General features: G+C 38.1%; 1 pseudogene; it reads right to left on the bottom strand.

The window, feature by feature from the left end:
- Nucleotides 1-487: 487 nt before the first annotated feature.
- LOC148209116 (uncharacterized) lies at nucleotides 488-23,122 on the bottom strand (annotated as a pseudogene).
- Between the last annotated feature and the right edge of the window lie 1,495 nt (nucleotides 23,123-24,617).

The following is a 24,617-nucleotide window of genomic DNA, read 5'->3' on the forward strand; positions in this document are numbered from 1 at the left end:
AAGAAGGGACCCACTTGGGCTAGGGTTTTTCCTTCTCCCTCTTGTTTTAAAACAAGGAAGACCCAGTTACCCAGATACTTAATTTGGGCCCAACGAACCAAAAGAATTGTAGAGAAAACAATTTCCTCGTTAAACAATAATTAGATACGTAAGTACACATCAACACTCATAACAATTACCGCAGCAGCTCGAAATAAAATGAAATGAAACAATTAAATTAAATAAAAATAGATTTCTAAGAAAGGAGGCCTCGAGACTCGAGGGTAAACTAACCTGAGTAACGCGGGGCGTTACACATTATCTACCCCAATGCCCTTTATCCAAAGAGTGTCGGAGGTCCTTCCTCAGAACACCAAGCAACGGGTCCGGAGCTTCCTCCAACCAAACGCCAGCGATCTGACCATCCACTACCACCTTCGCCACTTCATGAGCGCGTTTGTTCCCCCCTCCCCCCCCGACCGCGGTGAGTAAAGCGAACCTTTCTTAGCTACTTTGAAAGATGAATAATTTCAGACACAAGCATGCCTAACAGAGAACGATCATCCCTGTTTGTTTCAATTAGGTGGAAAACACGCAAAGAGTCGATTCCCACAATTAATTGGCTGAATCCTGTTGCTAACGCCACAGCCAAGGTCTCACGAATCGCTGGTGCTTTCGCTTCATCGGGTTCAAAGACACTGTTGATTTTCTGCATAAAAGTAAGATACACCTCACCTCTCTCATCTCTAATGACCACCCCAAACCCTACCGTCTTCGAGTTTGTTCTATCGACCACATCCGAATTGAGTTCCAGGTTATTAACGCTGGGAGGACACCAATCTGGTCGTTTCGAATGGCCATCTCTACGAGGTACCTTCGTCCCTTCGACTGCTGCTACTTTAGAATTGGATTCTGAAAATTGCAAAATATAGTTTTGTACCCAACTCCAAATGTGGGCTCCCTTCCCATCAAGCAAACTGCCTCAGAAAACGTCACTAAATTTCCTGTTGCGATAGTTCTAAAGAGGCCGAAACATACACCACAAGAATTCAGGGTTTCGGCGACGACAAATTTCGTCTCTAAGAGGTCAAAATTCGTCCCCAAAAACATTTGGTGACGAAAATAAGTCGTCGCCTCAATCGTCACCGTTGCTCGGTCTCGAGAGGGTTTCGGGGACGAAAATAGCTTTCGGCGACCAAATCTAGCTTCAGTGACCAAATGGATTTGGTCGCAGAAGACACTTTCAGCAACGAAATTCGTTTTCGTCTCCGAAGGTAGCTGTAACGCCCCCGATTCTCTGGCTAAGTTATTTTAAGAGTTACTTTGTGCCCTTGAACTTCTCCCTTTTGGATAAGTTAAATTCTTGGATTTTCTAATTTTAGAGTTCTAGGTTTGGGTAAATTAGAACCTAAAGTTTAATTTTGTTAGATTAAGATGAATTAAGTTTTCAAAATCTTTTAAGAGATTTTTTATTAAATCTTAACCAAAAATTTTGGAAATTTAATTCACTTTTGGATTTTATTGTTGGGTCTTGAAAATTAATTATTTTAACCAAATCATTTTAAGAGCGGGATTTCTATTAACATAAAGGATTATAATTTATTTCTAGAGGTAGCTGTTTCGCTTGAGATTTTCTTTTGAAGACCGTTACTTTTAAAGAAAATTAGATTTTTAGTTTCACCGACGGGCTTTTTTTTTAAAAAAAAAAATTGGGTTTTGGGCTTTTGGATTCTAAATCAAAAGGAGTAGAACAAAGAAAAAAAAAGGAAAACAAAGGAGAAACAAAACCCTAACCCACATTGTTTTATTTATTTATTTCTCCTCTCCCACTCTTTCACGTGAATAGCCTTCTCCCCCACCATTATTTTTTGTCATCCTCCTTCACCCAACCGCCCACCCTCCTCCGACGACCACTGACAACCTTCGACGATCAGCGGCACCCACTCTGGCGAACGACGGCGCATAGCTTCGGTGCGCCTGGCGGCGTTTTGATTGGGTTGGCAGCGAACTGGGCAGTGCAGCAACATTTTTGCAGCATGTGGTGGTGTCTCGGTGTTCCGTTGTTAGTCCACAACTTGTAGTAGCTTAGGTTGGGTGACCCACACCCTTTTGTAATGACCAACGACATATTACGATGGTTTTGGCACGCCCTGCTGCTGTAAAACACAAACAACATCCTTTCGTGGTGTTTGGCACTTACCCACACCCATTCGAAGCCCGATTCACATTACCCATCTTGCTTGAGTTAGATTTGAGTTACTCATACTAAACGAAGTTGTTTTGTGTTAATAAACAGCTAAACGAAGTCGTTTAAAGCAGTTTCGCCGCATTTCACTACTGCAAAACATGGACAGCAGTAGTTTCATGGTGTTCCGTGCTTACCCACACCCGTTCGAAGCTCGATTTACGTTACCCACCCTTGCTCGTGTAAGATATGAGTTACCTGCACTCAAACGGATTTGTTTTTGTGGTAACAGACCCTTTGAACCCTTCTTAGAATTGTTTTTTATGAGTGAAACTGTTTTTTTTTTATTTGAATGCCCTGGTATTGAGTCAAAGCGAAAATTAGGAACGTTGGGAGTGGGTAAGTAATTCTTACTTGGAGGGATGTTTGTTGTATGATATATGTGTTGTCGCTTTGTTGCCTGTATGACTTAGTTGATTTACATTCTTTTTACTATCAATATCGGTAGTGGATGATAAATTATTTGAAATTCGTGTTTATCATTGTGAGTAAGTGTGATACTTGATTACGTGTGCTTGCGAGCTTGTGTTCCCAAAGGTAGCTAATGTATTGATTTCTATTATAGATACGTTATAGTTTGATATGATGTATATAGTATTGTTTAGTATCATGGGATTGTTGATGTGTCTTGACTGGATGTGCTTATAAGCTGTGATTTTCTTCTTTGAATCATATTGTCGTTGTTATGGTATACTGTTTGGAATGATCTCTTGAAAGCTCAATGTTTAGACGATAAAGCTTGTTTGGAACATGAATGCTAGATTTGCTTTTTGAGTCTGAACCATGCTAAATGTGGAGAAACAAATATGGTTGTGTTGCTGAATCATTGTGAGTTGAAAGGAGCTATGTATGTATTGGATACATTGCATAATGGAATATTGTGTGATGTTTGATGTTTGAGGTGTGACATAAAAGGCATATTGTAGGATTTGTGTGTAAGAGTTGTTTTGTTGAACTGAATGGGTGAATATCGGGACCAGGGGGTCGATACGTCACTAGTTGTGTATCGAGGCTTCAGGTAAAAAATGGTCGTTGATCAATACATCAAGGTTTGGATAAGACAAGTGTCGAGACCTCGGGTAAAATGGTCGGGGGTCGATGCAATGAGTCGGGTTGGTAGACAAGTATTGGGGCCTTGGGTAGAAACGGTCAAGGGACAATACGTTGCGAGGTCATCGAGACCTTGGGTAAAATAGTCAAGGGTCAATGCAACAGTTCGAGGCCTTGGGTAAAATGGTCAAGAGTCGAACGCCAAACATCGTAGAGTAGTGTCGAGGCGCTAGGTAAAATGGTAAGGGGTCGACATGACTCGAAAGAGTAAGTCTTGGAGGAATAAAGTTTATAAAGAGCTACAGACTCTGGGAAGGTTTATGGTGTGGAACTTGAGTTTGGCATGTAGATGTATGTTTAAGTCAAGATTGTGTTCCACCTATGTATAACATGTTGTTTTAATGAGCATGATAATTTGTTATGCATATCGTGGAACTTTCTGTGATAAGCATGTTGTTTGTGCGTGACCCTTCAGATAAGGGCTGCTTACTGGGTACTGTGGTTGTACTCACCCTCTTTTTCCCTCCAGATTTTGCAGGTAACGGGGTCATTCATAGGATTGGTGATGGCAAGGAGGAGGCTTGATCGGAAAGACCTTAGAGTGCTACGTAGTTAATTTTCTTTTGGATAGGATAGTTAGAGTTGTGGTTTATACTTAATAGCAAGATTTGCTGAGTTTTGTTATGAACCAGAGTTACTTTATGCATAATCAAATATGTTATAGGTTGGGATTCTCTTTTCCTTAAAGAGTTTAAGTTTTGTTTAATTGTTGAATTGTGAGAATGAGTATTTTAAGGTTAATAAAGTGTTCGGTGGAATTGTGGAATAAAAAGTAGCCTTGTTATCGTGAGTGTTCGAATCCGAGTAGTGCAGTGGTAGCGTGGTGAGATTTTTGTCATCACTTATTGTTGCTAGTAGTTTATTTCTCTTGTTTAAGTGGGATTTTTAGGTAGTTATAGTAACGGTCTCTGTCTTGGATGTTGAAAATCCTGGGGCGTTATATAGCCTTCGGCGACGAAAAAGCTGACCTTCAGCGACCAAATGCTGGTTTCGTCGTCGATTTTATTTTATTTTTTCTCTCTCTCTCTCTCTCTTTCAACAATAAACCTAAATGTCATAGATTGAATTTCATATAAAACTTTACAATATTAAATAAAAATTAGTTTTACAAAGTAAACTTAAATTAAACAATATATTCTAAGAAGTCCCAAAATAAAAAACCTAAACGTATGAAAATGTCTCATATCATCAAATTCTTCATGAGAGATAATCAACTTTTTCAGAAGCTTTCGATACAGAAATGGAACGAACCTGAAAAAATAAATAACAAATAAACTTATGTTAACAAACACTTCCACAAGTTAACTCACCACTTCCATTCAAACAAACTTCCAATTCTAACTTATTCTACATGTCAAACTGAACATTCAAACTTTCTACATGCCATGAACTAAAAATGTTATTCTCATTTCATATGCATGAACTCAAAGTAAGCATTAAAAGTTAACAAAAACTCATTAAAACAACTTTCAAATTCACAAAACTTACTCTCACTAAGTCTAAAAAACATGCACACAAACTCTATCACAATTCACTTAAAATTAAACAACGTTATCCAAAAACTCTGAATAACTCACCACTTCCATTCAAACAAACTTCCAATTCTAACTCATTCCACATGTCAAACTAAACATTCAAGCTTTCTACATGCCATGAACTAAAAATGTTATTCTCACTTCATATGCACGAACTCAAAATAGGCATTAAAAGTTAACAAAAACTCATTAAAACAACTTTCAAATTCACAAAACTTACTCTCACTAAGTCTAAAAAATATTCACACAAACTCTATCACAATTCACTTAAAATTCAACAACGTTATCCAAAAACACTTAATAACTGCCCCCACCCCCCTCCCCCCAAACACTTTCATATATTAAAAGCCAGTAAAAACTCTCCAAAACAAACTTAAAGTGCACAAAACTTAGTCTCACTATCAAAACACACACACAACTCTCTTTTCTATATAACTCATTAACTTCAATCCAAATTATACAAACTAAAGGAAAAGTACGTACAAAACTCCCCAAAGTTAAGAAAAATTAATCTTCAAACTTTAAATTCTCACAACTTGCTTCTATTATATAAAACATCCACGATCATCAATTCATTTCACAATTCAACAAAATCATCCAAAACCACATTATACATAAACGTAGCTAAACTATACATGACATATGTTCTAAATGGCTACCATAACTGTAGGATAGCCACATTTACAGTTATTGAATTCTAACAACACCATACTTGACGTACCAATTCAGTTCAAAGATTCACTTCTCAGACAATTCACTTGCTATTAATATCTAAAACACTTCAAACATGCACTCACCAATTCACTTCACAGATTCACCAAAATCATCCAAAAATACTTCAAACATAAACATTCATAATACATGTTCTAAATGGCTACCATAACTGCAGGATAGCCACATTTATGGTTATTGAATTTTAACAACACTCTACGTGGACGTACCTATTTTGACGAGTTGGCTCCACGAGACTGACTCATAAGTTGTAGCACCATTGATCTCAAATCTGACATTTCATCACGTAGACCCATAATCTCAGAATCTTTGGCTGCGAGACGCTCATCTTACTCCTTGTCTTTATGAGAAAGACGATCCTCGAGCTCTTTGTCTTTCTGTGTGAGATGGTCTTGAAATTCTTCTCTTAGAGTATATTTTTCTTGTGACAGCTCTTCTTCCCATTGTGAAGATGGTACACCTGAAGCAGAACCTCTACGAGACTTGGGTTTCGGGCCCCAAGCAGCACTCTTAACGTAGCCTGAACGATAACCAAGAACTGTCTCCAATACTTCTAGGTCTGGTATCGGTTCACCTCCGTCTTGCATAGATGCTTCTCTAATACGCATCATGTCTAGCTGCATACATATTTCAAAAAGAACAAAATGTTTACACATAAAATTCAATGCGTAATTTGAAGTTAATTGCTATAAGATTTGTAAACTTACGTAAGCTGTCTCCGCTCCTTCGACCCAACCTTTAGTGTCAGAGTATCTCGTCTTCCTGAACAAATCAATTTCAGAAAATTAGTCACCTCCCTTGACTGGCGTTATGCTGAACGCACGCACTAAGCGTGGTAACAATTCTATAGATGCAAGCGCACACCTGTCAGAGTAATATAAAATGGATGGAGTATCCAAGTATCGATCCTCAAGGACTTCTAAATAATTTCCAAACTCTAAAGTTTTAATGAATAGTGAACGTTGAAATGAGTGATTTTTGTAAAATGGGAAGTGGTCACAAATAATGGTTTTGGATTTGGGATTTGGTCTTATAATGGTAAAACCTAGCCCGAATTACTTCAAGTTAGCCAACAAAGAATCAAGGATATGCTAAGGACGATATGCATTTTACTTTAGGAACCAACGACTACGCTTTTCACTTGACTTATGTCTAAGCAAGTTCAAAGTCCTAAGACATTCCCTAATTTGTCTATTATATGAGATATCTTAGTTTTAGGATGGAAATAGTCGCAACCTCGGGTTAAGGTCCTATGTCTAGGCTACTTAAGCGGAACCCTTATGTCTAAGGCGCTCCTCTCCTCGGTTTAACCACTCAACAATGCAAATAAGCAACCTTTTCAGTATTGACTTGTTAAGACTTACAGTGGCCTTCTCTAAATCCTAACTTTTTGGGAAAACATGTTGAGCAATGAGTGGAAAGCAAAAACACTACTTCTTAGCAACCCTTTTTAGAAATAAAAGTCTAACTATCCATAACCGGGCTAGAGATGAGAATTTAGAAAGACATATTGAAGAAAATACAGCAAGTAAAATGGTTGAAATGGAATGCATGTGTGAAAAACAAAAGTTAACTAACGGAGAGTTTTTCTTGGGATTGAGAGCTTCGCCATTCTCTTTCAAGCAAGGGGGAGTGTCACGTGCTCTTTCCTCCAAAAACACAACTCTCTTAACTAAAAATAAAGTAAAGGCAAAGGGAAGATAAGAAAATTGCTGGATTTTTATATATTTGAATAAGTAGAAAATAACTAAGTACAAATGGAAACAAAACCATGCTCAAAAAAGGAATGTAAAGTGCTCGGGATTTAAAAACCAAAAGCAACTAATGAAAGCAACTCAAAAGTACTTAGAAAGCAACAAAGAAACACTAAAAATGATCAAGAGAAGGAAGCAAGGCTTGATGACTTTGGTGGAGAAGATGCTGGAATTTATAGCTGTGCATAATTGGTTAGGTAGGTTCTAAAACGATGGTGAATCACCCATTTGAAACATCCTTGACTGACTGAATCGTGCTCAAACTGATAGTGGAACACTTCTTCTACACGTATGCATCGGTTGGAACCACCAAAACGCATTGGAAGACGCGTTTCATTAAGGGCAAAGTTGGAAGAAAACCAGTTTTTCTGCAGGCACGCAGGCGCCTGGCGCCTCCTGAGGTACTTTTCCGTCTTTTTGCTTCTTTTGATTAATTTCCACTCCCAAATGGTCCTAAAATGTCATAAATATAATATAAGCCGACCACAAACCATCATATATGAATTTTGCGTGAATTGGAACTCAAACGACCGAGAAAAAGTCCGAAACAAAGTTAAAACATAGTAAAAACAGCATCTAAAACCTTCTTTTTACGCATGTAAACAAGCGTAATCACACCCCCAAACTTAACTTTTTGCTTGTCCTCAAGCAAAACTTAGCAACTTTAATCAGCTTTCTAACACATGGACAAGGTAGAGCAAAAGCAACCGAGATGTTCAATCATAAATTGTCTCAGGGAAAAGATGTCAAAGCCTACCATTCTATTGCCTTTGTAAGCTTAGTCACTATAAACCAAGTTTGAAATGATAAAAACCTTCTCTTTCAAAATCCTTTTTCCTTTAAAAAACAGAAAACGTTTTCAAATACCCCTAAGGAATCTGCACACTCACTTCTTACATTAAGACTTTTACATCTGAAAGACCGGCTACTAGCCCCTGAGGTTTCCACACACTAACATCGGTTTCAACCACAGCTACTCGTAGAAAGACTTTGAAACTAACAGCTAGGTCATAAGATGACGACAATGAGAAACACGAAGCCACTTATCACCATCCTTACTGCTATTTTCAAAGTCAACACCCAACCTAAAACTAAATGGGTGTCTACAGTAGGACTCGAAAATCATAAATACATTTTCTTTAACTCTCATTGTTTTTACCACTCTTTTCTTTCTAACACAAGTCTTTTCCCCACTCTTATTTTCTCTGAACAAGACTCTTTTTACTCTTTTGCAACTTTTTTTTTCTTCTTTTTTTTTTAAGCTAAGTGCTTTTCAACACTTTCTTTCTTTCCAACTGACTCTTTTTCAAAAGAAAATATCATGATTTTTCAAATATAAATAACACTTTATTTTTCTGAAACAATGACTGAGACAACGACTGTCCCCCCCAAACTTAAGAGAGACAGTGTCCTCACTGGGAAAAGACTTTTGCATCTGATGAAAAATGCTTAACAGTAAAAAGGACAAGGACTTCCTATATAGGGGCAAAGAAAAAGCTTAAAGTTTGTAAAGATCAAAAAGACATAAAAGAAAATAAGTTTATCACATAAACGAAGGAAATAGCTCAAAGCTTAGTCAGGCATAGAACAGAAAACTCAACAATCTCTTAGAATCATCATTGACATGAAATCACATGCACAACACAGATGCTTCAAAGTAGGCATGTGAAAAGCTAAACTAAGGTTAAGTGAAGGCATACTTTAAGTGATCAGAAGATAAACGATATTAATTTATACATACTTCAACTGAGCTCGAAACATAATCAATACAAAAAAAAACATGCGTAGTAATGCTAAAATATGCAAACTACGTCATTAACCAAAAGAGTAATACACAAAAAAAATAGCAAAGAAAGAACCTCCCCTTCATGAAGTCGGAGGTTGTGGACTAGGATCAGTGTCGGTACTGGAAGATGGATGACCAAGGATAGCAGCTAGCGCTGGAGGCCATGAAGGTAAAACCGCAAAATCCAATGAAGCCCTCAAGTTGTAGATATGTTGCACGACTGCTCGAACCTGATCTCACAGCTGTTGGTTCTCCTCTCGAACACGACGGATCTCCGATGTAGGAGACGTCCCAGTACCTTCCCTTCTTTTTAACGCATGTGCGATAATACGCCGAATATTCTTCTCTTCCACAATTGGGGCATCTCTCTTAATTTGATCCTCAGGGAGCTGCACACCTTGTCGCAAGCATAAAGAAGTGATCAAGCGTGGGTGATAAAGCTTACCACGTGTCCGGTGGGCACACTCATGGATACTGGTATTGATCAATTCTCCATAATTCACATCTATGCCCTTTAGCATGACATAAACCAGCAGTGCCCTATCCTGAGTGACATGCTTATCATGCTCTGTTGGCAGAATTCTGTTTTTGACTATGTATAACCATCCTGCAGCAGCTAGGGAAACATCCTCGGGTTTTAGTTGTACCTTGCCATGAGTAGTCAAATCCCAAGTGGCAGAGGGCTTCCCAACACATTCTAAAGCCTCATCAAGCTGTTCTAGAGTCGGAGTCACTAACATCTTATTGCCGACAGCATCTCTGATATTCTTAATGTTGAAGGTGTGGTTGATCTGAGTGGCATCAAACCGTATTTCCTTCCCACGCACGATGGCTATATGGGACTGGGGATGGACAGCAGCGTAGAACTCTCCGACAAACTCCAAAGCCTCACATTGTATGGGCTGAATGAGTGGTCTCCATTCTTTATCTCTAGCGGTCTCCCTCCAATCATCAGGCACATCTCCTAGAGTGAGGTCGAATCCCAATTCTGTCATAATCTTACGGGATTTCATTAAGGAAGTTCGAGTGGCTAAAGTTGCCGCGTTCCATTTCGTCTCGACCTCCTCTCCCTCAGACAAGTCCAGTTCGATTGTATCAACTGGCCCAGGTGCCACTACCTTCTTCTTAGCTTCAGCTGCTTTAGCTTTCGCAGCTCGAGTTTTAGGTTCATTCATGGGCACTGTCAGCTTCTTAGCCTGAATTGCACGACGTTTTGAACTCTTTTTCTTTCGCCTCTTGTATTGGAACATTTCCTTTATCGTCTGCGTGTCCTCAGGATCTTCTTCGCTGGTAGGTTCTTGAGTACTATTCTCCCCAACCTTGGATCTACCTGTATCACACCCAAGCGGGTTAACTGCATTAGAAGGAATAGTGTGAGCATCCCTTACCCCGGGTAGAGTGGCCATCGGTGTGACGTACTCATCCGTTGCCAACGGGGTAGATCCAGTTGCCCCAGTAGGCAACTCTTGGTGACTACAAAATGCTCCTTCTGTAGGTGTATCCAATGGGGAAGGTTCCTGAGTATCTGTTCTCACCACTTCGTTCTCGGTATCCTCTGTTTCCGGCATATTTGAACAATTGCCTCGGGAAACCAGTAGAAAATCATCATTACCATCTACCGGTGTAATAATCAATGGAGATGAATAAAATTGCTCCTCATCCCTATTCTCCATAGACGAATCCTTAGGCGTCAGACGCCTACTACTCCCATCTTCCTCAATTTCTGGGTCCGTCATCACCTCCTTGCCCTTCCTCTTTTGCCCTATCGAAACCCCGGGCTCTAGCCTCTGGCTATGGCTCTTCTCTTGCTCTCCTCCATGTTCAACTCCTGCATCCATTGGCAAATTGGTTGGGATTGGCATCCTAGGAGGCTCTAAGGGTTTTAGTTGTCCCATGTTGAAGGTACTCAGTATGTTAGGGTTCAATTGGGGTGCTTGAGGTCCTCTTTCTAGGAATGGAAGTTGAGGTGGTGGGGGAACCCTAGGTGAAATCATCCCATAATTATGTGGAGGTACCCAATGACCCATTCCATAATAAGGTGGAAGGCTAGGAAATAGAGTAGATGGGTTTGGCATTCCATAAGGATGAACACTAGCTGGAATTTGCATTTGGGACAAGGGAAAATGATAGGAAGGAACCGGGTTAAACATAAACGATTGGTACATACCCGGATTGATCATTGGAGGAGGTTGTTGAGGATTTTCAGCCCTAAACTCACTGTTTTGAGGTATATTAAGGGTGGGTAGTTGCTGAAAATTTACATAACCATGTGGAGCCATTATAGAAGGTTGTGTAAGAGCTTGGGAAGGAGAAGTAGGGAGTGAAGTTTGTTGAGAAGAAGAAGCCATAGAAAGAAATAAAGGCTGGAATTTTCTGCTTCTTCTTGGTTGTGGCCGAAAATCGAAAACAGTGGTGGAGAAGGAGTGGTTTTGCCAAAAAAACAAACGGGAAGAAAAGATGTGTGTGGGTTTTTGTGTGGAGGTGCAAGGCTTAGGCAATGAATCTATTTAAAGCTTTCCCCAAACTAAATCCTAAATGGAAAGGGATTGAGATTTAAGTTCAACTAGGTTTCCTAAACCTAAAAGGAAAAAATAAGTTTGAATTCCAAATAAGATTAGGGAAACAAGAATTGAAGTATTTTTGAGTTTGAGGAGAGATTTGAAACTTAAATCACAAAGGATTAATGTTTGACCCAAAATAAAACCCATAAAAGTCAAAAAATGAAACCCAAATCACGAAGGAAAAAGAAATTTGAACTGCTGGAAAAACAGGGCAGGCGCCAGGCGCCTGCGTAAAATTTTTTCAACGTTTTTTTTTCTTTCTTTCTTTTTGTTTTTCAACGTTTTCAAAAACATTCTCTTAATAAGAAAAACTTTTTATAATTAAACAAAAAGAAAATACAAGATACAAAGACTTCCTTCCTTTACTTTTGTTCTTTCAAAAACGGATAAGAAGGAAAAACATTTTTTGCAAAAATTGATTGACCTGAAAGTTGAATAGAGGTTTTTCCTCTATCCACTGGTTCTCCAAAATACGGCTTAAGTCTCTGCCCATTTACTTTAAAAATATTTCCCTTAGAATCAACTAGATCCACTGCCCCATATGGGTAAACTTTAAAAATTTTAAAGGGACCAGACCATCTAGACTTAAGTTTCCCAGGAAAAAGTTTCAACCTAGAATTGAATAACAGAACCAGATCACCTTCTTGAAGATTGTTCGGTCGAAAACGCCTATCATGCCACTGTTTAGTTTTTTCCTTAAACAGCTTAGCATTCTCATAAGAAAATTGCCTGTGTTCTTCTAATTCCAACAATTGTAACGTCCTCGCTTTACCTGCAGCCGACAAATCAAAATTTAATTTCTTAGTAGCCCAAAATGCTTTATATTCTAGCTCAAGAGGAAAATGACATGCTTTTCCAAAAACTAGCCTATAGGCGGATATGTCGAGGGGAGTCTAAAATGTTGTCCTATATGCCCAAAGTGAATCATCAAGCTTCAAAGACCAATCCCTACGGTTAAGATTTACAGTTTTTTCTAAAATGTTTTTTATCTCCCTATTAGATATTTCGGCTAACCCATTCGACTGAGGATGATATGCTGTTGCAACCCTATGACGCACATTGTATTTAGCCAGCAACTTTTGCATAGACCTATTCACAAAATGAGCCCCCTCATCGCTTATCAGACAACGCAGGGTTCCATAACGCGTAAAAATGTGCTTTTGCAGAAAACGAATGACAACTTTAGAATCATTAGTAGCAGTTGCAATGGCTTCTATCCATTTCGAAACATAATCTACTGCTAACAATATATAAAGCTTACCATTAGAAGATGGAAATGGACCCATAAAATCTATACCCTACACATCAAATATTTCAATTTCAAGGTTCGGGGTTTGAGGCATTTCGTGGCGTTTAGATATATTACCTGTCCGTTGGCATTTGTCACAAACCTGGGAAACGTATGTGCATCTTTGAACAGAGTGGGCCAAAAGAACCCACTTTGCAAAACTTTGGCTGCGGTTTTGTGTCCTGCAAAATGTCCTCCATATGGAGACATATGACAAGCGTCTAATATCGCCTCGTGCCCTTCTTCTGCTACACACCTGCGTAAGATATTGTCAGGTCCTAGCTTATATAAAAAAGGTTCATCCCAACGATAAAATCGAACTTCATTTAGAAATTTCTTTGCCTGTTGCTTGTTGAACTCATAAGGAACTATTTGACTTACCAAATAATTTGCTATATCGGCATACCACGGAACTGAATCAACTCGCAAGAGTTGCTCGTCAATAAACTGTTCATGTATAACAGTTCCATCATCACAGAGCGGGGATTCCAATCTAGACAGGTGATAAGCAACTTGGTTTTCAGTACCCTTCCTGTCCCTAACTTCAATATCAAACTCTTGAAGTAACAAAATCCACCGTATCAAACGTGGTTTCGAATCTTTTTTAGCAAATAAATATTTTAAAGCATAATGGTTAGTAAAAACAATGACTTTTGTGCCTATCAAGTAAGACCTAAACTTATCAAAGGCGAACACAACTGCTAACAGTTCCTTTTCAGTAGTAGTGTAATTGAGTTGTGCACCGGTCAGAGTCTTACTAGCATAATACACAGGATGCAAGATCTTGTTTTTACGTTGTCCTAACATAGCTTCTATTGCATAATCACTAGCATCACACATGAGCTCGAAAGGTAAATCCCAATTAGGTTCGATAATTATAGGGGCTGAACTTAAACCAACTTTCAACATTTCAACTGATTTTAAACAGTCATCATAAAAAATAAATGGTCTATCATGTTCCAACAATTGACACAAGGGTTTAGAAATTTTAGCAAAGTCTTTTATAAAGCGGCGATAAAATGCCCCATGCCCTAAAAAACTTCTAATCCCTTTAACATTTGTGGGAGGAGGTAGCTTTGAAATGATGTCTATCCTAGCGTGGTCTACCTCTATTCCTTGCTTGGAAATTTTGTGACCCAAAACAATACCCACTTGTACACTGAAATGACACTTCTCCCAATTTAGGACTAGGTTTGTTTGTTCACATCTCTCCAATACTCTCTCCAAATTAACTAAACATGCGTCAAAAGTATTTCCAAAAACAGAAAAGTCATCCATAAAAACTTCTAGAATATTTTCTACCATGTCAAAGAAGATGGCCATCATACACCTCTGAAAAGTCGCGGGTGCATTGCATAGTCCAAAGGGCATTCGCCTGAAAGAGAACGTACCATACGGACACGTAAATGTTGTCTTCTCCTGGTCTTCTGGAGCAATAGTAATTTGATTATAACCCGAATATCCATCTAAGAAACAATAGAAATCCTTACCTGTCAGACGGTCGAGCATATGGTCAATAAACGGTAGAGGAAAATGGTCTTTCTTCGTTACCTTGTTGAGTTTGCGATAGTCAATGCAAACTCTCCACCCACTCACAGTTCGGGTTGAGATGAGCTCATTCTGCTCGTTGGCCACCACGGTTATATCCCCTTTCTTTGGTACACACTATACTGGACTTACCCAGCTGTTGTCGGATATTGGGTATATAACACCGGCGTCAAGCCATTTAAGAATTTCTTTCCTTACAACCTCTTTCATCTTCGGGTTCAACCGCCTTTGACTCTCAATAGAGTTCTTAGCATCTTCTTCCAATAGAATTTTGTGCATGCAAAAGGCCGGGCTTATCCCTCGGATATCTGCTATCGTCCATCCAATGGCCTTTTTGTGCTTCTCCAAAATCTGCAATAAAGAATATTCATTAGTAGGTGATAAATTGGAAGCTATAATACCTGGTAAAGTGTCGTTATCCCCTAGATATGCATATTTCAAATGCGACGGCAATGGCTTCTGCTCCAAAGTGGGTGGTTGCACTATGGACGGAAGTAACGACTTGCATTCTTCTTTTTGTATTTTTTCAACAGGATTAGTCACATCTTCTGGTCCTTCTGCTATCTTATCAAGCTCTTCTTCAATCTCTGTAACTAACAAGTCATAAAACTCATCAAACATAACAGGATTCAAGTTAGTTATAGCAGAGCACTCTTCAAAGTCTCCTGGTAATTTCATGGCGTCTAGAACGTTAAATTTAACTTCTTCATTATTTACCCTCATTGTAATTTCTCCCTTCCTCACATTAAAAACTATATCCCCAGTGGCTAGAAATGGTCTTCCCAAAATAATGGGAACGTCTAAGTCCGCCTCGCAATCTAGGATGATAAAGTCCGCAGGGAAAATGAATTTGTCCACCTAGACTAAAACATCTTCTATCTTTCCCTCAGGTCTTATGATAGATCTATCTGCTAGTTGTAGGGTAACCGTAGTAGGTCTAGCTTCTCCTATGCCTAAAGATTTGAAAACTGATAATGGCATAAGATTAATGCTAGCGCCTAGATCACATTATGCCCTTCCTAAGTTTTTTCCTCCTATGGAACATGGAATGGTAAAACTGCCAGGATCGTTACACTTTATGGGTAGCGGGCTGCCTACAGCTTCACTACTACATTTTGTCATGGCTACCAGTTCATGCTCTCCTATCTTTTTCTTCCTAGAAACTATATCTTTCAAAAACTTAGCATAATTTGGCATCTGTTCTAGAGCATCTACTAATGGTATATTTATATGCAATTGTTTTCAAATATCTAAAAATTTTCTAAATTGGGAATCATTATTTGTCTTAACTAATCTTTCTGGAAACGGAGGAGTAGGGGTAAAAGAAGGTTGTACCTGTGGAGGAACACTCGGGGTGTCCTCATTACCTTTTCTAATATTTTCTTTTTCTGGTGTTGTTGGATTTTCTGGTATCTTTAAAGTTGGTTCAGTGGACGGAATCTGTATATCTGTTGTTGGCATTGTTGGTCCATCATATGCCAGTCTACTTCTGAAGGTGACAGCTTTGCACTGTTCTTTCCCTTCTCGTTTTGGTAATTCAGTATGGCCTGGAAAAGAACCTTGTGGTCTATTCTTTAATTCATTGGTGTGTTGTCCCAATTGGGTCTCGAAATTCCTCATTGATGCCGCTTGGGATTGTATCACTGCGTCGGTTCGGGCCATGTACTCCTTCATCATATTCTCAAGATTTGAGTTGTTATTTTGAACTGGTGGAGTCTGTGTTCTCTGAATGTACTGCTATTGCGATGGCGGGATGTATTACTGTGTAGGTGGAACATAGGGCTGTTTGTTCTGCTGGCTCTGCCCTTGATTAAAACCGCTCGAACCTCCTTGACCTCCCCATGAGAAATTAGGGTGGTGCCTCCAACCTGGGTTGTAGCTATTCGAATATGGGTTAAAGTTCCTATTGTTCCCATGTCCTACATAAAAAACGGAAGCAGGGTTATGTGGACAATTATCATAAATATGGTTTTCACTGCAAAATGAACAAATGAGATCGTTGACTTGGCAAACAGGGGCAGAAGTGCAATAATCCGACTGCACAGGTTGTATCAGCGTGGCTAATGGATTTTTTATTCCCAACGCCATCTCTTTCAGCCTCTGGTTCATTGTAACCATCTTTTTTTGCATCGAGGTGGCAATGTCCAGAGCCAAAACTCCAGCTGGATTTTGCTTCTTTGGTGCTGCCCTAGATCTTTGCGAACACCATAGTTCGTTGTGTGAAGCTAAGTCATTTAGGATGTCGACTATCTCGTTGAATGTCTTCTTTGTAAAGGCTTCATTGGCATAATTGTTTAGCATCATCTTAGTAGGATGATCTAAACCTCTAAAGAAATGTTCTATCTGGATGCATGCCGGCAACCCATGGTTCGGACATTTCGTGATTAGTTCTTTAAATCTTTCCACGCCTCGTGAACAGGTTCACGATCATACTATCTAAAGGATATGATCTCCTATCTGATATCAGCGTGGCGAGTAGGTGGGAAGAATTTTGTTAAGAACTTCTCCACTAACGACCCCTATGTGGTGATGGATCCCGGTGGAAATGCATTGAGCCATGCTCTAGCTTGGTCCTTCAAAGAAAATGGAAAAAGTGTTAGTCTAAGAGCATCGTCTGTTATACCAGGTAATCGAAATGCATTTGCAATTTGAATGAATGATTTCAGATGATCATGTGGATCCTCATGTTCCTGCCCTCCAAAATGTCCAATTGTCTGCAACATATGGAACATCATTGGTTTAAGCTCAAAGTTTGCGTGGGCTGGAATAGGGTTGACTATCCCTGAATCAAAGTTCTGAAAAGCCGTGGCGGCATATTCTCGCATTGCCACATCTCCGTTGTCCGCCATCTGGATATGGTTGAATTCATCATTTCTTGCATGATCCCTCATATTACCGTTAACGGCAGGTGGATTAACCGGATCACGCGGTGGAATATCTGCCATTGATGTGCTCGTACTCTCTACCTCACTTTCAGGACTGATTTCACCTTCTCTCTCTTTTTGCTTTTCTAGTTGTTTTCGAAGTCTTTGCTCCTTTCGTGTTTTTCGAAGGGTCCGCTCAATCTCAGGGTCAAGGGGTAGAAGAAAAGATCTTGTGCTCATGCACTTTAACTTACCCTTGTGAGTTAAACGACCAAAAATATAGAACAAAAACAGTGGATGAAAATTACACCCAACAACAATTCACAAAAATAAAAACTAAAAGAATTTGAAAATAATTTTAAAACTAAAGTCCCCGGCAACGGTGCCAAAAACTTGACTGGCGTTCTGCTGAATGCACGCACTAAGCGTGGTAACAATTCTATAGATGCAAGCGCACACCTGTCAGAGTAATATAAAATGGATGGAGTATCCAAGTACCGATCCTCAAGGACTTCTAAATAATTTCCAAACTCTAAAGTTTTAATGAACAGTGAACGTTGAAATGAGTAATTTTTGTAAAATGGGAAGTGGTCACAAATAATGGTTTTGGATTTGGGATTTGGTCTTATAATGGTAAAACCTAGCCCGAATTACTTCAAGTTAGCCAACAAAGAATCAAGGATATGCTAAGGACGATATGCATTTTACTTTAGGAACCAACGACTACGCTTTTCACTTGACTTATGTCTAAGCAAGTTCAAAGTTCTAAGACATTCCCTAATATGTCTATTATGAGAGATATCTTAGTTTTAGGATGGAAATAGTCGCAACCTCGGGTTAAGGTCCTATGTCTAGGCTACTTAAGCGGAACCCTTATGTCTAAGGCGCTCCTCTCCTCGGTTTAACCACTCAACAATGCAAATAAGCAACCTTTTCAGTATTGACTTGTTAAGACTTACAGTGGCCTTCTCTAAATCCTAACTTTTTGGGAAAACATGTTGAGCAATGAGTGGAAAGCAAAAACACTACTTCTTAGCAACCCTTTTTAGAAATAAAAGGCTAACTATCCATAACCGGGCTAGAGACGAGAATTTAGAAAGACATATTGAAGAAAATACAGCAAGTAAAATGGTTGAAATTGGAATGCATGTGTGAAAAACAAAAGTTAACTAACGGAGAGTTTTTCTTGGGATTGAGAGCTTCGCCCTTCTCTTTCAAGCAAGGGGGAGTGTCACGTGCTCTTTCCTCCAAAAACACAACTCTCTTAACTAAAAATAAAGTAAAGGCAAAGGGAAGATAAGCAAAGTGCTAAATTTTTTTATATTTGAATAAGTAGAAAATAACTAAGTACAAATGGAAACAAAACAAAGCTCAATAAAGGAATGTAAAGTGCTCGGGATTTAAAAACCAAAAACAACTAATGAAAGCAACTCAAAAGTACTTAGAAAGCAACAAAGAAACATTAAAAATGATCAAGAGAAGGAAGCAAGGCTTGATGACTTTGGTGGAGAAGCTGCTGGAATTTATAGCTGTGCAGAATTGGTTAGGTAGGTCCTAAAACGATGGTGAATCACCCATTTCCAACATCCTTGACTGACTAAATCGTGCTCAAACTGATAGTGGAACACTTCTTCTACACGTATGCATCGGTTGGAACAACCAAAACACATTGGAAGACGCGTTTCATTAAGGGCAAAGTTGGAAGAAAACCAGTTTTTCTGCAGGCACGCAGGCGCCTGGCGCCTCCTGAGGTACTTTTCCGTCTTTTGATTAGTTTCCACTCCCAAATGGTCCTAAAATGTCATAAATATAATATAAGCCAACCACAAACCATCATATATGAATTTTGCATGAATTGGAACTCAAACGACCGAGAAAAAGTCCGAAACAAAGTTAAAACATAGTAAAAACAGCATCTAAAACCTTCTTTTTACGCATGTAAACAAGCGTAATCATCCATCTTCTTCTTTCTGCAATTGATAACACATAATTGTTGATAATCGATCTTAAGTAATATAAGTATATGGCTAAAAATATATTATTGTATTGTACATTCTCCTTTGCAATAATAGCAAACGCCTTCAGCTTCGCACGATAGTTGAATGGCATCTTCGCCCTGTTGCGTTTGTTGGTTTTAGATTTTTGCTAACAAAAAAAACTAAAATGAGAATATATATTGAATATAAATTCTAAAAAAAGAAGTATAAGTTATATTTGTAAACGACCTTCCACTCATTCGTCTCCTACCTATCGCACAGCATGTTCCATTCGTCTGGTTTTGCCAACAACTGCTCCGGAGGATTGTTGCGCGCAATCGCAGGTGTGGGATAACTCAGGTAATGTTGGTGCAATTTTGCCCTATACGCCTTATGTGTCAATCTCATCTCATGCTTGATGAATTTCATCATAACTCGATCTGATTCGTTGAAATCGAAATGACACTACAACAAAAAAACATCGAACATATATTTAAGTGTTATTATTGTTGCATCATAAAAAATTATAAACATATTAAGTAATTAATCTCAAATCTTGAGATGAGTTATTATTGCCCTCTTCTTAATTTCTTTGACCTCACTCCACTTATTAACCTTTAGGTTCACTTGTTCGCGTGTATGTACCCCGATCGCGATAGAGAATATGGTGGCTATGGGACATATTGGTTTATTAACTGTGTGGTCACATTCGAAATCTACCTTTGCGTTCCTTGCACGAACTTGATTTTCTAGCTCTATCAATCGAGTATATCCTCGCACACTTTATCTATTTATATGTTACCAAATAGTAAATCATACTTATTTATTGTACATATATTTAAATTGACGAACTTGGAGGAAAAGTCGGAACAGGCGAGTCTGTTGGTGGTTGATCACGACCCTGTACGTGTGCCTCTAACTGACCTGCTTGGTCTGGTCTCATTTTTCTGTGAACTTAGGCAACGAACAAAAAGTATTATATATTGACAAAACAAATACTCAACATAAATCAATTTGATGCATAATTTATCCAACATATATTTAAATCGACATACATGGAGGAATACTTATTCGCTATAGTACTCATCATCGACATCATCTATATCATTATCAGCTGACGCGTCCATATCATCTGATTTGTCATTTATAAAATCATCCACATTACTTGCATCTATGCTTCTATTGGACTGTTCTCGACCCTCAACGATAATAGAATCAACTTCATCTCGATGCAATGAACTATCTTGAGTGGATTCATCTATTTCGATCCTATGTCCTACTTCTAACAAAGAAATTTGATCATTTTCAACGTCTTCTTGTTCTGGAATATCCCATACACGTTTATTTAGAATATGTTGCACAACTTTCTAATTATTACCAAGTTTGGGATCATCCAAATAAAACACTTGTTGAGCTTGACCAGCAAGAATTAACGGGTCGTCGACATACAAATACTTAGACGTATTAATCGACTTAAAACCTAAGTCAACTCGAAGTCTATTCTTCTTAGAGTCTGTGTCAAATCACTTGCACTTAAAAAGTATGACACGTCTCCCCTTAGCATAATCTAACTCCCAAACATCACTCAAGACACCATAAAAGTTCATGTTATCCCCTTCTAATCCACACACCATGACCCCACTTTCGACGACTATCGCGTTCTATATTATAAAAGCGTAGTCTGTTTACAATACAACGACTATATGAACGTGCAATTAGTGAGGGCCCTAACGCAAGTGAATAAAGATCATCATTTAATTCGCCTTGTTCCCGTAATGTCAAAACCTGTAATAGATCATAACAAAATACTTAGCGATTTCGTTTTGTGTTCATCTACATTCAAACTCTAAAAATCAATATTAACTTTTTTTTAACCAATCAGGAAATTGTGTATTGTGTCGTTCATATAGGGCTGGAACATTATCTCCAAGAATTCGAATTCAGCTCAAATGTTGACTACAATTCCAAGAGAAAAACAATATTAGTGTTACATGTACTAAGTGTGAAATTAAAGTGAACGTAGCATAAGCCGAACTTACTCGCGATACGACTCTATCTTTGCACAGTTGTCAGTACATACCACTATGCAACTTTTCTTTCAATGACGGATAATGTTTTCAAAGTTGATGCCCCTAAAGGATGTGTTCTTAGCCTGAACACGTCAAAATGTCCACAATTTTTATAACTGACAATAGTATCATTGTTGCATTCATCTCTATTAAATCTCATTTCAATTCCACTCAGATACAATGAGCAGAAAGTCAACGATTCATTCATGACGAATGATTCGACTATTGAACCCTCAAGACGAGCTTTGTTCTTCGTCTGTGCATATTGTTTTAAGGTTCGGAGACTTCGCTCGATAGGGTACATCCAACTGCAACTAACTTGTCCCACAATTATTGTTTCGTATGGTAAGTAAACTGCAAGATGCATCATAACATTAAAAAATGCTGGTGGGAATATTCTCTCCAACTTACATAGTATGATTATAATGTCAGATTGCAATCGATCCAGATCATTGATGTGTACTGTCTTTGCACATATATCACGAAAGAAGTTACATAGCTCAACGATAGTCGTACCCACAAAATTTGGTACGTATGCTCGAATGACAATCGGTAAGAGTCGTTGTAGCAAAACATGACAGTCATAAGTTTTCAACCCCTCATCCTCTACGCTCACACATCTCGATATATTTGACACAAATCCATCTGGAAACTTATCTGATTTCCAGAATTTGCAAATCTTCACCCTCTCAGCAGCAGTCAATGTATACATAGCATGTGGTTTTACAACTTTATTCCCCTCTTTTTGTAAGTGTAAATCTCTTCGAATTTTTAAATCTTCTAAATCCAAACGCGCATTGATCATGTCTTTCGTTTTCCCATCAATATTTAACAAAGTTCCTACTAGATTGTCACATATGTTTTTCTCGATATGCATCACATCCAACTTATGTCTTAACATAAGTTTCGACCAATAGGGAAATTCGAAGAATATACTTTTTTTCGTCCAATTTAAATCTCGCTTTCTTTTACTCTTTTGTTTGGTTGGATTCTTACCAAAATTTGGAAAATTTAGTGTATTTACTTGTTGAAGAATCGCATCTTCATCCATTGACATTGGTGGGGGGCGTCGTTCTAACTTTCCATCATGCAGTCTATTCCCACACCAACTATGATTTTGAGGAAGATAACGTTGATGTCCCATGAACAAATTTTGCTTCTTATTCGAAAAGACGAATTGTCCTCTTTACAGATGAGACATGCTTGGTATCCCTTCGTACTCCATCCAGACAAGTCACCATATGCTAGAAAGTCATTAATAGTCCATAAAAGAGTTGTGTGTAGTTGAAAGTACTCACCACTTGCACAATCGTAAGTACGAACCCTAGTATCACATAACTCTTTCAACTCTTCAATTAATGGCTGTAAGTAAACGTCGATATCTTTTCCAGGTGACTTAGACCCAGGAATAAGCAATGACATTAATAAATTACTTTCCTTCATGCACTTCCAAGGAGGTAACTTATATGAAATAAGTACCACTGGCCACATGCTATACAAATTACTCATATTCCCAAACTAGATTAAACCCATCTGAAGCTAGTCCCAAACGAACATTTCGTGGGTTTGAAGCAAATCAAAGAAATGTGTTATCTAGATGCTTCTACCGCAAAGCGTCAGCTGGATGTCATAAGACACCCTCTGTCTCAACTCGTTCTTCTTTATGCCACCTCATTTCAGAAGCGAAATGTTTTGAAGAAAAGAACCATTTCAATCTTGGTATCAATGGAAAATGTCGTAACACTTTTTGGGGGACTTGTGAAGCTTTCCCATCACTGTTTTTATGATGAGGTTCACCATATACTGGACAACTTTGACATTTAGAATATTCTTTCATGAATAATATACAATCATACTTGCAAGCATGTATGGACTCATATGAAAGTCCTAAATCACACAGTCTTTTTTTAGCCTCAATGATGTACTAGGTATAGATGCAACTATTGTAAAATGCTTCGTTTAACAATTCAAGTAACATATCAAACAATTTATTACTCCAATTGTTAATGACTTTGATATGCATAAGTTTTACTAAAAAATTCAATAATGAAAATTTTGTACAACTTGGATACAATTGACTATGCGCTTCATTGAACAACTGCTCGAAATTGTTAGACGTGTCTCTTCCATGTTCGTTTGGGGGCATCTCAAAACAAAATTGTTCACCTTCTACATTTTCTTCTACCATAGGGTACTGTAAATCATTCAGAAGTCCAGACATATCACCATCCTCATTATTCATAACATTGGGTTCTCTACTTAATTCATTGTGTGAAGGAGTTTCACGTCTTGTATAACAACTTGAACGGATTGGTTCTTCTACATGGTATATGCATTGAGTATATGAAAGTGATATTCCATTTATAAACAAGTGTCTTTCTACCTCATCAATTGAAAGCCACTTTACATTCATACAATATCTACATGGACATCTTGTTTTTCCCATATTGTTGACGTGAAGTTTTGCCAATTCTATGAAATGTTTTACTCCTTGAACATATTCGGGCGAGAATCTATCACTAACCTTAATCCAATCCTTATTCATTCTCCATGATAATACTATTTAAAAAACCTCTAATTCAGTATAAATGGTCAATGTTGAATCCTAAAAGAATCAGATAAAAGATTAGGTTCATTTTGCCATCAACCTAAGGATATTTTTAAAATAAAAATATCTAAAATTTGCATTCAAAGTGAGACGATGAGGACAGGGGTGTGGTCATTATTGTCGATTATGAGTGTTGTAGTTAAAAGTAGGAGAGTTTGAAAGTATTATTGAAGGCTTAGATATATTCCTAAGATATAACCACTAAAAAAAGAACTAAAATATACTTAGAGAGGTCGCTAAAAATCTAGATCAAACATTCACAACCAAAATAACGAATTCATAATTCATTATAAATTCAAAACCAACACAATAAAATCACAAAGAACACATATGAATAAAACAATCATGCGCACAAGCATCGACTAATTTAAGTAGTTGACTTGATCACCACATATTCATTTGGTAGCTTTTAAACTAAATAACTAACAGTATTTCCTAGTTACTAAACCAATAAATTAAATCAGACAAACAATATTTCAACATCTCACAATCAAATAAAGTATGTCAAAATAAAACAATTAACAATTTTCATAATTTCTCAAATAAGTCATTTCACAATTTA

The sequence above is a fragment of the Momordica charantia genome (assembly GCF_013281855.1).
Source record: "Momordica charantia cultivar OHB3-1 chromosome 9 unlocalized genomic scaffold, Mcharantia_2.0 BLBB01000009.1, whole genome shotgun sequence".
In the NCBI taxonomy this organism is placed as follows: domain Eukaryota; kingdom Viridiplantae; phylum Streptophyta; class Magnoliopsida; order Cucurbitales; family Cucurbitaceae; genus Momordica; species Momordica charantia.